This window comes from Cotesia glomerata, linkage group LG9, assembly GCF_020080835.1.
Source record: "Cotesia glomerata isolate CgM1 linkage group LG9, MPM_Cglom_v2.3, whole genome shotgun sequence".
Classification (NCBI taxonomy): Eukaryota; Metazoa; Arthropoda; class Insecta; order Hymenoptera; family Braconidae; genus Cotesia; species Cotesia glomerata.
Window position 1 is genome coordinate 3,389,285 of NC_058166.1, and position 17,064 is coordinate 3,406,348.

The window sequence follows — 17,064 nt, forward strand, 5'->3', positions numbered from 1 at the left end:
TGGCGTAAGCTGTTGGGTTTGTTTAAATAAATAAATAAATAATTATTCAAATTATCAGTCCATCACTTAAAATTTCCTCGATGATGATGATGATGGTATCTGTTACTAGAGTGGAATTGAGCTTCTTAATAATCCTTAAGAAGTTCCTTGGATCCATAGTGCTACACTAAGCTTATGGAAGAAAATGATGTGATTTCATGACATGAACCTCAAAAGATTTTTATGTCGAACCTATGTAATTAATATGCTGGAAATTCCAAACTTTGTGAAATTTTTACTATTTTGCTAGTCACCATTCAAGGTCTCGAGAATGAATAATTTTGAAATATCAATATAAAGAGCGATTTAAATAATAATAGCAATAAATATAAAATAATTTAAATATGAAATATTGTTAAAAATAGTCATTATCCTCCGAGACGACACGACAGAATGAATTTGGAGATATTTAATGGTACGGAGCAATATTAAAGTGGCATAAAAATGAGAAGTAATTTGTATTTGGCTTAAGAACTCACCCTCCATAGGAACTTACTATCCTCTCTAATACCATCAAATTCACCCTCAAGAACCACCCACGTGTTATTTTACATTATTAATATTAATAACAAATATTAATAATGACGTAATGTCATGCTAAGAAATCTTAACCTATTAATTTGAATATTTTCACAAAAATATAAATGAAGCATAAAGAATATAAGAAATAGATGGATACATATTTTTGTTTGTACCAATACTACAAAATAACAAGGCAGCGAAGAATAGGCATAAAATGTTATAATTAAGGGAGTATTCGGGTCTAGAAGCTTGGATTTAAGGTAATTTTTGAAATGTAGTAAAAAAAGGCAATCAATATTTTTCCTATTCATTTTCTTATAAGATATTTATTGATACTTCAAAAATACAAAAAATTATTAATTTTGAATAATACTGCTACGATACTAACAAAAAAAAAAGTTAAAAAAAAATTTTTTTTCACAAAATGGCAACTGGTTGAAAAAAATTCATTTTTGTACCACTTTTTTTTTTTGAGTTTATCGAATTTTTAAAAAATAGCAAATATTGAAATTTAGATATGATAGTTCATGCGATAGAAAAGTCTATAAAGAAGACATACTAAATTTCAAGTAGTTCGGTTCAGTAGAACTTGAGAGAGGAGAAATCGTGGGTATCGTTTTAAAAAAGATAGTTTCAAAAAGAAAGTCTATAAAGTTTCGCGTTAAGTTTCTCGCTGTCTAGTTCAGGCCAGGCCGGTTTGAATGCCGCGTCAGGAAAACAGCCATTTTTCCGAAAATACTTTGAATTTTCTAAAATCCTTCTAAAAACATATTCTTAAAGGGTTAAGCTTTGAAAATATGAAAAAAAAGTTAGGTAAAACCAAATGTGCATGCCTTCAGCGCTCGTCATACATATGTTATTTTAATTATTTCATTTCCCGCGCATTATTTATGACGCGAAGAAAACGCCGTCACGTATTTCGTTATATCAACTACTTATAAGTTGATACGCATCCATACATTGGCTTGACCGCAGAGTCACTAAGAGATCTCTGTTTACTAAAAAAATAAAACATATGGCCGACCAAAATGGGAAAATTCAGTTCGAATACCAATCAAAATGTTTTAATTATAACTTAACGAAGCAATGTCAAACTTTGATATTACATAGGGCCCTTCATTAAAGTTTAATGACAGGGCTAAAAAAAATGAGTCCTAAAATTGTATACATTTTTAGTTTTCTTGACCACACCATCATGTTTTAACAGTTATTTCTACTAAAGTTTTAAGAAAACGGTTTTTTTCACTAAATTTGAATTAATTTACAAAGCAGTATTTTTAATTAGTTCAGTCATCATTCTTCTTGTCAATAGTGTATTGTTTTAACATTTGTACGAAGATTATGGATTAAAAATACAATTTTTCTCGATGAGATAGAAAAATTGATTTTTAGGCCCCAGTAGAGCTATGCCTTAGCGCGTTTTCGCTTAAGGAATGCAAAAAATTATTTTTTTTAATTTCTAGACCAGAACACCCCCTTAAAATAATTTTTTGCTAAAAAAAGAGCTTGGAAATACTTTTTATTATGAGTTATGCAATTCACTTGACGATTCATGTATTACGAGTGATAATAAAAAATCATGCATGCTTTATCTTTCAAACGTATGCTGATATTTATTAAACACATGCAAAAGGGTAATAATCATGATAATATATTTGAGATAACAATTATTTTCGTACCCAATTATTTACGTAAAAATTAACATTTCATTTCCATTATTTTCCAAATTTTTTATCCACACTTTATAATTAGAGAATTGGCTTGTTGTACAAACATTTCGGATCCGTACTGAAAAAAAAAAAAATTTATTAAAAATTAAATTACATTTCGCTAAAACGAAGTATATGAATTTAAAATAATTGATCCGTAAATGAAATAACTTATTATCAAAGCCCTGTAGAAATGATTAGAATAAGGCTGATAAAAGAATCGATTAATCGTTTGTAACCACGAGTATAAACTAACAATCATAAAATATAATTATCATCGATCAACGCTATGATAAGTACTATATTTTAGATTTTAATGTCCTGGTTGTCTTAGAATGATTAATTACAATTTTGATTTATGGTTTTTTAAATTTCATGTTAGATAGATCACCTTTATCGGCGCCTTAGAAATTTTATAATTATTTTGATAAGGTTTTGATAACAAAAATTACATTCATCGCCCTAGGGAAAGTGATAGCCGATAGTTATTACTATTTAACACACTCATTAGTTTGACCTGTATTCGTTTATGTTTGAGCGTCATTTTTACCGACTTAGACCGTAAGACGTCATCATAATTTAAAAACGTGTGTACGTATTAAGGAGGTTCGTGCGAATCTAATCTGAAAAATAATTTCCAACTTTGAGCTTTGAAATTAAGTACACGTCTAAATAAATACATTATTTATTTAATCCTAAAATTTTAAAAAGATTCACCGTATATTTACTTAGATATTAAATTTAAAAAATCACATTTTTTATCTTCTTATACGGAAAAAAGTAAACTGTAATATTTACTCGGATTCCGGTTAATTTTTATAATTTCAAACAGTAAAGCGGACATGGGGGTTGCAAAAATATAAATATTACAGAACTTAATGTAGAAAGTATAAAAGCCACAATTTATAATTTAATATCGAAAATAAGTGATTAGTAGCTGTCACTATAGTAAATAACGACTCTTTCATTTTTAAAAAGTACAGTTTCAAACAGTAAAAATTGCCATTTCAATATATAGTCTATATTATGAGGAGAAGAGGAACTCAGATGAAAGAGAAGGGGGTCTCACTCTGGGAGAATTTAACTATTCAAACAGTAAAAATTATGCTTTTAAAATATACATTTTACCGGTCCAAGCAAGTCAATAATTACAGTTTGATTTTTAGCGTTGCGTTTAAAATTTACCATTTTATTTTGTAAATATTGACGTTGTTTGTATTAGAAATTTACTAACTTTATTTTATACTTTTTACATATCATAAGGTCATTTTTTAGGTACCAAATGATAAATATCAAAGTCTGAATTGTTAATTATTATACTTTAACATTTTAGACATTTACATAGCGAATATTACTGTTTGAAATAGTATTTTCTTCCATGTAAAGAGTAAATTGCAACGTTTAAATGGTAAATATTATATAGTGAATAGTAAAATCACGATTTTACTGTTTGAAATGGTAATTTTTAGTAGTTGATCATTACTTATTATAAACCGACTGTTATTTATTACAGTTTACTTTTTTCCATGTATACACGGGCTCTTATGGCGGACAAACTTTAGTCGAGACTTGAATAATATTTTTCAATATTAACCTCTCAACTTTAACGAATAAAAAACTATACACAAGAAACTTGGATTATTGTAAAATAGGCTCTTATGGCGGACAAACTTCAATCGAGACTTGAATTATTTTTTTCAATATTAACCTCTCAACTTTAACGAATAAAAAACTATACACAAGAAACTTGGATTATTGTAAAATATAAAAAAAAATGAGGAAAACGGTTGACCCTAAAGGCCATCCCTGCAACTTCCCGCTAATTCCGTTAATACCTGGCCGCTTTTTTGAGCTCTTCGAGCTCAAAAGTACAATCTGTGTGTTGTTTTAAGCTCTCCGAGCTCAAAAAGATACCTTCTCTATGCTTTTGAGCTCTTTGAGCTCAAAAGTCTGATAGAAGTTTCATAGAACACTATTTTTTGAATGTTCATGCCGCAATTACTTTTGAATGAATGAACCGATTTTTACGCGGTTGGCAGCATTCTACGTAGTTTTTTAAGCCTTGTAAATAATTTCTAAGTTTCAATTGGTCAAACTAGAAATTTCGGAGTAACTCTGAAAAAACACTTTTTTCGGTTTTCTTTCGTTCACGATATCTCTCGAACGAATCAACCGATTTTGACCGGATTGGCAGCGATCGACGTGGTTTTTCAAAGTTGAGAGCTGATTAGTTTTTGGAATCGATCGGTTGAGCCGTTTAAAAGTTATCCCAAAAAAACCACTTCAGAAAAAATTTTTTTTCCTACTTTTTTTTAGATTTCTCCAAATTTCTCAAAATCTATCGGTCCGAATCGGTTCAAATTAACAGAAAATCTAAGTTTGGCGAAGCCCTTTCGAATGGCACCAACCGCGACGAAATCGGTTCAACCGTTCAAAAGTTATAAGAGGTTTACATACTTACACACACACACACACACACACACACACACACACACACACACACACACACACACACACACACACACACACACACACACACACACACACACACACACACACACACACACACACACACACACACACACACACACACACACACACACACACACACACACACACATACATACAGACATAGTGACACCCTCGCGGGAATAGTCAGGAAAGCTTCCTAGGACCTCAAAACGTCGAGATCTGATGAAAACTCGATTTTCGAAAAACGGGGTAAAACCAATAACTTCCCGATTTTTGAAAATTTTCAATTTTCTTAGCGGGAAGTTAAAAATTTAATAGTAATATTTTAACAATATAATTTTTGAAATATTTAAAGTTAAACTTTATGTTTTTAAGGTAGTACTACCGTTACCACAAGAGTCAAATCCCAAAACCTAACCTTATTTGATTAACGTAGTAGATTTCGCTATACTAAATCATGTTGGAGAAAGAGAGACAAAGATAAATTTTGAATGTTTTTTATTAATAAATATTCTCATATTTTCGGAAACCATACTGATTATTATTAAATATGTTCTAGATGTTATTTTCTCTCGTTGTCTTAATTTTTATAAGAATCTGAACGTCCAGTTTTGTGAAATAAAACAAAGTCTTTGATTTTCCATAAGGATCAATGGTAAAGGCAAAAATATATAAATATTAATATCTTTTTTTCAGGACTCGCCAGGCTTCCAAAAATTTTACTGCTTAATTATGATATTATAAAGTACCAATATGCCAAATTTCATTAAATTCTGAACACAAATTCTAAAACCGGTAGTACTACCTTAACTCGTTTATCGTCAGCTATTTATTCGAATAAAGATTTGGCAATGTCACGTCAGCAGCTGAGAACAAAGAAAAGGATAGAAATATAGTTACAGAGAGAGAAATATTTAACTCAAACACCCATGCACGTCTCTGTAATGGGTATAAACAAACGCGCTGTTGCCAAATCTGTTTATTTAATCCCGCAAGTAATAAATAAGTAAAAATCATCATTTATTAAATTGTTCAAATTATTTTAAATTAAGATAAAGAATTTTGACGAACGTTGGAAAGACTGAAAGTAAAAAAATAATTTAAACATTATTTTGACTCATAAGTTACGCTCGAACCTCCTCAAGGGCTGATAGTAAGATAATTCAACAACTTTAATCTAGTGTCTCGATAAAGATCATCATGATAAAAAAATCTCTAATTTGTTCTATAATTGAATTGATGAATCAATGATATATTTACCTTAAAAATGTTTTAAAATCCTTTATTGAACATGGTGACCATTTGAATCGATTTGAAGTTTGACTAACAAAAGATGCCATTATGAATCCATCTGTGTCGCTGCAAGGGGGCCTATTATCATGATTAGCGCCAAGTCTGTCATAAGAAAAATATAGTGATTTTTTAATTCATGAGTAGAAGGGAGTAGAAAAACCAATCAAGAATAAAATAATTACAAATGTCCGACTTCATGAGCAGCTATGGGAATACCAGCAAAAGATCCATCGTCAAAAACTATAGCCGTGTTATGAATTTCTTTGGAATAGTGATTGATCTGACATACTTTCCCCAAATATGAGACACCAGCACTACTTTTGTATCCCAGCGGTGTCCATTTCACAGGATCTTTTCGTCTAAAAATTTTGAATGATGCGTATGAATTTAATTCTTACTTATACAATTGATTAGTAAAAAGCCATTATAAATTCTTACGATGTCATAGTAACTGCAATATCGTAACTGCCTAAAGGAAAAAATTTTTGATGTTTATACAACCATTTAGCGCTGTTAGACAGAAAACCTTTGAATTCGAAGTTTTGGGAAATCCACCCGTAGGTAGGATCCTTGTAGAAATAACCAAGGGTTTCTCCGTCCTAAATAGCGGGAAAATACGATATAGATTAGGACAGTATAATCGCTTTTGCCGAAAAATACAAAGAATTGTAATAGCACATGTTGCGACGTGCAACAAATGTTATTTAGTCAACGAATTATATAATAGTTTAAAGGACTTACCTGAGGTATCACAATTCCAGCGATGTTTATTTTATAGAGCGGTTGACTTAACACTCGATACAGTATATCGACTTGGTTCCAAAAGGTTATAAGATAACTTATGATGGTATCTGGCCCAATTTTATTTAACAGTGGATAGTCAACTATGATTAGAATTTCTATGTACAGAGTATGTGGTATTTGAACCACTCTATAATTTGGCGGTTGTGTTACTGGTACTATATTCGATGGTATTTTAACTGAAAATTGTCGTTAATTGATTTTGAATTCGAGCGCCAAAAAAACATAAATATAGGTGTAAAATTTGTTAAACTACACGGATAAAAGTAAACTGTAAAATTCACTCGGGTTCCTATTAATTTTAATAGTTTCGAACAGTACAGCAGACATCGGGGTGGCACAAATGTAAATATTACAAAACTTAAGAGGGATAGCCACTGTGGGGATCGAAAAAATAGGTGATTTTCGGGAATTTTTAACTTCCCGCTAAGAAAATCAACAATTTTCCAAAAATCGGGAAGTTATTAGTTTTATTCCGTTTTGCAAAAATCGAGGTTTCAACAGATCTCGACATTTTGAAGCCCTAAAAAGCTTTCTTGACTATTTTTACGATGATGTCCGTACGTCTGTATGTATGTATTTGTGGGTGTGTGTATGTGTGTGTATGTTAACCTCTTGTAACTTCTGAACAGCTTGACCGACTTGATTGCAGTTGGTGTCATTCGAAAGGGCTTCGCCAAACTTAGATTTCCTGTGAAATGGAACCAATTCGGACCGGTAGATTTCGAGAAATTGCAAAAAAAAGTGAAAAAAAATAGTTTTTTTTTCATTTTTTTTTTCATTTTTTCAAAATATCTCCGAATCGGCTGAACCGATCGACCTCAAAAACTATTCAGCTCTTAACCTTAAAAACCCGCATCGATCGCCACCAAGTGCGTCAGAATCGGTTGATGCATTCGTGAGATATCGTTGTCGGAAAAATCGAAAAAAGTGTTTTTTTGTATTAACTCGGAAATGTTTCATCAGATCAATTTTTTTTGTTCTAAATTTTCTATAGAGCTCAAAAAACTACGTCGATCGCCGCCAATTTCGTGAAAATCGGTTGATTCATTCAAAAGTTATAGCAGTTTGAAAATTCAAAAAATTGTGTTTCATCAAACTTTGATAAAAGTTTTGAGCTCAGAGAGCTCAAAATGATACGAAAAGAGTGATTCCAGAGTGACCATAGGATCGCGAGGGCTATACTATCAGGAGAAGGGGAAGGTTTCACACTCGAAGAATTTAACATTTGAAACAGTAAAAATTCTACTCTTAAAATATATATTTAACCAGTCTAAGCAAATCAATAATTATAGTTTGATTTTTAGCGTTGCGTTTAAAATTTACCATTTTACTTTGTAAATATTGACGTTGCTTGTATAAAAATTAAGTAACTGTATTTTATATTTTTTACATATCATGCGATCATTGTTTAGGTACGAAATGATAAATATCAAAGTCAAAATTCTTAATTATTATACTTTAACATTGTCAACTTTTACATAGCGAATATTACTGTTTGAAATAGTATTTTCTTCCATGTAAAGAATAAATTGTAGCATTTAAATAATAGATATTATAAAGTAATTATTAAAATCATGATTTTACTGTTTAAAATGGTAATTTTTTCCAGTTGATCATTACTCATTATAAATCAACTATTATTTATTACCGTTTACTATTTTCCGTGATTTGAACATCAAGATAGATGCTTCCTTGAAGAAACAATTTTTTAAAAACACTATTTTCTCATAAAATTGGCTTTAAAAAACTACTTACCATCAATGTTCACAGTTATCAAATCATTAGATCGATAAAATATGTATTGATTGGACAGACCGTTTCCAACGCTCAACACACGGGATGGTTGTTGTAAATATTGCAATGGAGCTGGGAATATTGTTAAGTTTGAAGTTCCAATATTCGCGCTCTAAAAACATAAACAAGAATTTTCTCAGTAATTAATCTAACAAGAAAATTTACAAAATTTACTTGTATAATCCTTGATCCATTGGGAAAAGTATCAACGGTGAAAGTCGCAAAATGATCGAGGTCTTCGTATATAGTCCTTTGATACGCGATGGGTTCCCCCTAAAATATAAGTTATTGATGAATTAATTTAATTTAAGATTAGATTTTTACTGTTTTTTGAAAAACATCGATCGGAAAATTACATTTTGAGCCATAATGACTGGCTGTTGCTTATCTGTGAAGATTTTGTGAACAGGAGTATTTGGACCGTAGAGAAAACGTGATACGTTTCGAAGATTCAAATTTATTGTTTCACCGTAAGCGTTGAATTGTAAATTAATATTCTCATAATCCAGTGAACGTGCATGTCTTCTAGGAAAATTGATGACTCCCATTTCATACTGAATATCTACACATTAAAAGTGTTAATCTAATACTCAAGGTATTAAATCTATATAAGGTAAAAGTCCCCACTATTGACACCATATTTAATTTTATTATTTCATTATTAAAATCCGTTAATAATCACAATTGTTGATATTTCATGAAAATTTTGCATATTTTTGAAATTAAAAAATAGTAAAATTTAATTCCAAGGTATAAACTATTTACCGCAAAAACGTTCATTTTTTCAAGTAGACCAAAACTGCTTATACGTTTGTAATTTCTAAACAATATCCTTAAGAAAAACCTTATTTTCAAATCCAGATTTTTCAATATTTTTTTATGTAATTGCATTGCTTAAAATTATTTTAGATTATTTATAGTCTAAATAACCATATAATCATTTATTTGAACTTTATAGTGTGAAAATTAATTTTAAAATAGCGGATATCAATGATGGGGACACAAAAATTAACTTGCGTCAACTAACGACATAGGCCATAATGTAAAGTAACCTAACCCCCTCAACAGACATCTCAACGTATTGATGTTTACATACTGTCATGTGATTTTATAAGAATCAAAGTACTTGAGACTAAAAAAAATTGCTAAAAAAACCTGGTAAAAAATATACAAACGCTAGGTCTTAAACAAATTTTTAAATAATAAAAATTATTGATAGTTTTGCATTAGTTACTCGGGTCGAAAAATTTAAACTGATTTTAAGCTAAATGATCTGCATTTGAACTTATTGATCTGTATTTGAACTTTTAAAAACATTTTCATCTGTATTTGGTCTACTATTCAAATTATTTTCGATCTGTTTTAAGTCTAAATAACTTTTTAGTAAAATAATTGAGCAGCTATGAATATTTTATGTTGTTTCTAATCTAATGAGACTAAAAAGTTTTAAAAGTTTGATCGGTTTTTAGTCTATTTAATTTGTAGATAGACTTTATGTATTGTTTTCAAATTCAATATGAAATCTTATACTGTTTTTGTTTGGAGAAATAAATTAATTTATAATACATTCATGCACTCTCTTGTTTTACAAACTGATCGTTGATCATAATCTTACATCTGTCATATTTATTTGTCATAGCTTAACATTTCATGGATTATAAAAGTTTTGTATCTTGAGTATTAGTTGCAGTGATAACTAATAAATTTTTATTAACATACGTAAAATATTTCTCATCGTTTCATTGGATCTAAATCTAGGGTTTTCTAATTATTGATATTAAACACAATATGAATACATCGACAAGATTAAAATGTTGATAAGATGAAAAGATTAATATTAAACTTTATACTTTCACGCATCATTTAATGAGCGGTATTGACTATTTGGTAATGCGAAGAATACCGTTTGGTATACATTGCACTACGAAATAGTGAATAGTCACTATTTCAGTTTCAGAGAATGAAAAGCTGTGTCCTGTAGAGGATCTTCGAGGACATGAATAAAATAATAATAAACAAATATATTATTATTATTTTTATTATTATTATTACTATCTATTTCGAAAAAGGTCTGTTTTTGATCTACAGGCGATCAAAAACCGACTAAAAATTATGGAACGTTTTGGTCTGTTTTTGACCTTGATGCGATCAAAACCAGCTAAATAATTGTGACAAAAAACGTCTGATTTAGATCTTGAAACAATAGAAAACTATTTTATTATAACATTAAAAATCGCCTAAAATGAGTTTGAATTGGAAATAGTATACGGGCTGAAACAGATTAAATTCTTATATAAAATAGATATACATAATAAAATTAAATTGAATGAAAAATATTAAAAATTTTCATTTATCATAAAACTGATTAAATTTTTGGACCCGGGTAGTAAAAATAATTATTGTTAATATAAATTCAACTGTAATAAAAGACCTGTCAATAATAGGGTTAATGGTATGTCAATAATCGGCTCTTTGAATTTTTTGTGCTGTCAATAATGCTTAAATTCGACCTGTTGGTTTTAATTTGATATAATAATTATTAAATTTATTGCTATTAAAAGTAATTAATTAAATTATATAAGCAAAAACAATGATTAAAGTGTCCTATAAAAAAAAAAGTTGAAAATTTTGATTTGAAGCACAATAAAAAAATTCAATTATTCATGATCACTCTTATAGTTTCAATAATGGAGGCTTTTATCTTAATAAAAAATTAGGAAAACGGTTGACCCTAAAGGCCATCTTTAGAGCTCTTCGAGCTCAAAAAGATACCTTTTCTATGCTTTTGAGCTCTTTGAGCTCAAAAGTCTGATAGAAGTTTCATAGAACACTATTTTTTGAATGTTCATACCGCAATAACTTTTGAATGAATGAACCGATTTTTACGCGGTTGGCGGCATTCTACGTAGTTTTTTAAGCCTTATAAATAATTTCTAAGTTTCAATTGGTCAAACTAGAAATTTCGGAGTAACTCTGAAAAAATACTTTTTTCGGTTTTCTTTCGTTCACGATATCTCTCGAACGAATCAACCGATTTTGACCGTATTAGCGGCGATAGACGTGGTTTTTCAAGGTTGAGAGCTGATTAGTTTTTGGAATCGATCGATCGAGCCGTTTAAATGTTATCCTAAAAAAACCACTTCAGAAAAAATTTTTTTTCCTACTTTTTTTTAGATTTCTCCAAGTTTCTCAAAATCTATCGGTCCGAATCGGTTCAAATTAACAGAAAATCTAAGTTTGGCGAAGCCCTTTCGAATGGCACCAACCGCGACGAAATCGGTTCAACCGTTAAAAAGTTATAAGAGGTTTACATACACTCACACACACACACACACACACACACACACACACACACACACACACACACACACACACACACACACACACACACACACACACACACACACACACACACACACACACACACACACACACACACACACACACACATACAGACATAGTGACACCCTCGCGGGAATAATCAGGAAAGCTTCCTAGGACCTCAAAACGTTGAGATCTGATGAAAACTCGATTTTCGAAAAACGGGGTAAAACCAATAACTTCCCGATTTTTGAAAATTTTCAATTTTATTAGCGGGAAGTTAAAAAAATGTTGTTTCTACATAAAGGGAAATTTTTTGTTAATTTCTACAATAAATCAATTTAGTCTTTACTTACTTCTTGATCCACTATCAGGGATTTCATTCAGAAATTCAGATTGAACCTGTCAATTACAAAAGCTATTAATGATCACTTACTTATCAACTATGTATTCCAAAGAAATATATCAAACAGTCACTTACCAATTTAAACACCACTACAATTACTAATACCATCAAATTTACTGCAAAAGACGCCATTATATATTTATTCTTCGAATTCGAAAAGTAGTTTCGATTATTGAGGCATTCAATCAAATACTGTAATAGATTTTTGTAATATGTCTTATATAGTGACACTTATCATTCTATTAATTACGAGCGTAATTTAATTTCTAATTTATGTTGAAACTAGTCCAGTATTATTTATGTCAAATATTTTTAATTCGTGAACTCAATTGTTCTAATTGTAAAATTAATATTTGAATGATTATGATGGTCATGAGTATGAGTGCGAGCAAGACAGCGAGCGAGTTTGAAATGTGTAGTTCGATGGCACTCGACAGGTGGCGTAATAGCCATAAACTTGTCGCTGGTAGAGTATAGTTTGAGAAATGTTAAAAGCCGATCACTGTAACGGAAATTTTTGTTCTATAGAAGAACAAAAATTATTTTACTTACATTTACCTCACAATTAAAATTGATCAATTTATTGGTAAAAATATTAAATCGTTAAAATAATTATTGTGAAATAATTATTTTTCTCACCTCCGGGCGGAAAGCGTCAATTTTCCTTCCGCTGCGCTAAACGAAAATGCCGCTTTCCGCCTCCGTCGAGGAGAAAAATAGTATACACACCACGGGCAGTAAATAAGAAAGCCTCAGATCACATGTTTATTGACCTCGGCTTCGCCTCGGACAACAATTACATGTGATCTGAGACATTTCTTATTTTACTGCCCTAGATGTGTAATATACTATTGGGCGAAAATAATAAATCGGAAAGAATAATTATTTGAGAAATAATTATTTTTTCTAATTCCTGACCAGGATTAGTATGGAAATAAAATCTGTTAAAAAAAAAAGATGTAATGAGTGAATCTGTTAACAGATATTTCGGCAAAATCAAATTCATTTTTGAATAAATCGGAAAAGAACTTAGAAGATTTTTCCGATTTATGTAGTTTTAAATATGCTACTAGGTGGCGAGAAATTCTCACTTGGCAAGACTAGTCAAAAAATTGTTAAAAGCAATTATTATTGACGGAAAAGAACAACCAAGTTTCCCAGTGGTAAAAACCTTCCTAGTAGAAGACCATTCACCAGGAAGATTACCAAGGAACTCCTACCTCGTCTCCGACCAGGAACCAGGTAAGTGCTGACTTGACCATGTGGGGGAAATTTGGCCACCGCGTAGCTAGAAAGAGTTGCTTTCCAAGCACCCAAACGGGATTAGGGGTAAGTAGGGCCGGAAAGGGTTGCTTTCCAAGCACCCAAACGGGATTAGGGGTAAATAGGGCCGCGATTTAGGGTGTAACCGTCGATAGGAATACTACTTTGTAAAGGTAGTAGACAGAGTTTAGCCACCAGGTGGCACCGAAAAGGGAAAAACAAACGGTGTGTGCGGGTTATGTTCGAATATTGTTAATTTTGACATAAAGTTTGTACATATTATCACTTAAGCTTTTTGATATTTGTTGTCTTAAATAAAAAGAAAAGAGTGTGCATTATAATTCACACTACTAATATCAATTTGAAAAACTGTGGGTAATCAAAGTATTCGAATGATGCACACCAAGTACATTAAATTTTTGTCCTTAATATTTACTGTCTTTGGCGCTTTTTTAATCTAAAAAATTTTTTGTACTTGGTTTTTTTTTTTTTGATTCAATAGTTTTTTGTAAAAATCAAATCATTATAGTTTGTAACAATAGTTGAACGTGTACTCGGCGCGACGGTTTACAGTGAAACTGTTTTTTGTAGGATATTGTTTTCACTTTTCTGTATATTTTGTAACCACACTGAAAAAAAAGTATTTTGATAATCAGAATATCAGGTATTTTGATACTGTTAGTTAGTTCATTTGATTTACACACTGGTGAAAATAGAACTCAACTAATATTCATGATGTTAGCTTAAATAAATTAATCGTTTATTTGAGAAACCCCATAAGTCATATTTTTTTCGAAATCGGGTTTATTGCATTTTTTGGTTCTCTGAATTTCCCCTCACTTATACCAGCACCAAAAAATATTAAATCCGTGTTCAAGACCTAACCAATCGGTCGATATAAATCTCGTTTAGTTGAGAAATCCCGTAAGTCAGTGACTCATGGGGTTTTTCGAATAAACATTCAATTTCAAAATTCTAAAAATAAATTTCTTTTTTTTTTTTTTTTCAAAAAAACTTCTTCTGAGTAGAAAAATTCAATTCAATGCAAAATACTTAAATTTTAATAATTTTCACAGTGTGGATTTAAAAAAATTAAATTAAATTATTGTTTTATTGTTTGATGTAATTTCACTGACTTAAATTTTAAAATGATTGATTATTAGATAATTAGAATCTAAATTTACTGTTAAATACTTGAATTTTAATGAGTTTTACAATATTCTGTTGATGGATTAAAATTAAAAATATGTTGTTTTATTGTTGACTCTGATTTAACTGATTTAAATTCTGAAATTAATAATAACCAAATAAAAATATATTATATTTACTATTAAATACTTTGATTTCAATATTTTTTGCAATTCTAGTTTTATAAAGTTAGATTGTGATAAATTAAAATGTTTTATTATTGACTCTCAGTTCACTAATGTGAAATTAAAAATAAATGATTAATTATAATTTTCGTTAATTGTTGTTCCAATACATATTTTGTACTTTATTCCATACACAGTAAAAAATATTGTGTATTTGTGTCGAAAACGGTTTGTGTTAAAAATTGTAGTGTGTTAAAATAACACAAAGTTTGTGTTACTCTATTCTGTAACATAAAAAATGTGTTATACACTCTTCATTAACACATTTTGTATGTTACTGTAGAATTAACGCAAAGTTTGTGTCAAAATCTCCATCAATATAACATTAACTTTGTGTTAACAGCGCGTCGGTTCTTTACTTTACGCGGCAACCGTTTTCATAAAGTGAGCGTCATCATTGGCATTTATTTTGTTGGTGTTTTGAGTGTTAATAATAAAGTTATTTAATCTAAAAATTAACAATAAATTGAGTTTATAATACGAACAAAAAAAATTGATGTAACCAACGGTGAGTTATTATTTATTTATTATTGAAATTTCTGAATACTGTAGATAACCTTTCTTTCTTCAAAGATAACCTTAAAATTTGTTTTTATAAAATTAAGTACTCTTAATAGTAGATATTAAAAAAATATTCTCTGTAAAATTTATGATTATTATAAATTAAAATTTCTGAATTTTTTAACTGCCAGTTACTGGTTTTTTTTTTTTTATTAAATTTTTTTTTTTTTTTATACCAAGTATGCAATACTAAAATTTATTTTGACGTAAGTTTTATTTTTTTTAGATGAGTGGGAATTCATCTAACATTCAAAAATTTGATGTAAATCAAAATCAAAAAGTGACTGTCATGTTTATTCTGGAGTGGAAAAATACTAAAGTTTGGGCCAAACTAAATTTGCCTGTTACGTTTAACGACCTTGTTTTAAAAGATTAATCTTCATTATAACTAATTATTTCTTATAATCTAATATGAAAATATAATAAATATTATTAAGTGATAAAGACAATTATATTTTTTAATTTGCTGCTTTATTTTTAAAATCTATAAATTGTTTTTCGATTTAATTATTTAAAATTTTACCTACAATTACACCGGCACACAAAAAAAAATAAGTAGAATATGCATTTGACCGGACATACATAAGGGTACGTATTTTGGTCCGCTGAATCCGAATTCGAGGTCAGTTTGACCCCTACACCCTCTAAATTTCGAGAAAACTTCAAAAAAACCGTAAAAATGATGAAAATTGACAGTTTTTTGGAACTAAACTAAGCGTGATTTTCATGTATTTCGATCCGCTGAATATGAATCGAAACTTTATTGAGACCACAAGCCATTTTAAATGTGAAAAAATCACACAAACTCTCGAAAATTCCGAAAAAAGTAATTTTTTTTGTTTTTTTACTCTCGTTTTTGACTTTTGATGACTTAATTGCTTGTGCCTGTAACCAGGGCACCTCCACGTGGTGACGGTGGGCAACAGAACCATCTGGCAGAGTCCCTGGGTTAATGGCGTGTGTGCCGTCATGGCAGGTACAAGTGATAAGTACTTTACGATGCAGGGAGTCGGAGCCCCAGTATCGGCGTCTGGTCAGGGTGAGAAAGCAGGCTCGCAGGCGTCGTCATCAAGTGACTGCAGCTCTTCAGAAGTGGGAAACTTGGCTACTGGAGAGTATACTATCACAAGAAGTAATTCTTATCTGTGTGATAAAAGTCCTGATTCATTTTGTTACATTTGTGGAGAATTCAATCTGGAAAGGAATCGAAGATCGTTATCTGATAAGATCAAACAAATTTATGAAGAATGTTTTGGTCTCCAAATTACTAATTTGGATTTAGCATGGGTTCCACATGTTACATCGACTACAAATCGTATGTGGAACCTAAGCTAAAGATTTGAACATTTTTTTCTTAAAGGGTCCGTTTTGCCGCCCCCCCCCTCTTTTCCCTATAGTAGTTACAATCAACAAATAAATATCTATCTTTGATCACAATCGTATTGATAGGTACGCTTTAACAAATTTTTATATTTTCTTTCAATTAGATCAAACGTCGGTTCTAGGA

The 17,064-nt window shown here is 30.2% G+C and overlaps 1 long non-coding RNA gene across 1 annotated transcript; it reads right to left on the bottom strand.

The window, feature by feature from the left end:
- Positions 1–9,139: 9,139 nt before the first annotated feature.
- Positions 9,140–12,467, bottom strand: LOC123272090. The gene is made up of 3 exons (XR_006511020.1): positions 12,436–12,467; positions 12,311–12,356; positions 9,140–9,195 (listed from the first exon to the last, which is right to left on the bottom strand). It is a non-coding gene; the product is annotated as an uncharacterized LOC123272090 (long non-coding RNA).
- Positions 12,468–17,064: the final 4,597 nt, after the last annotated feature.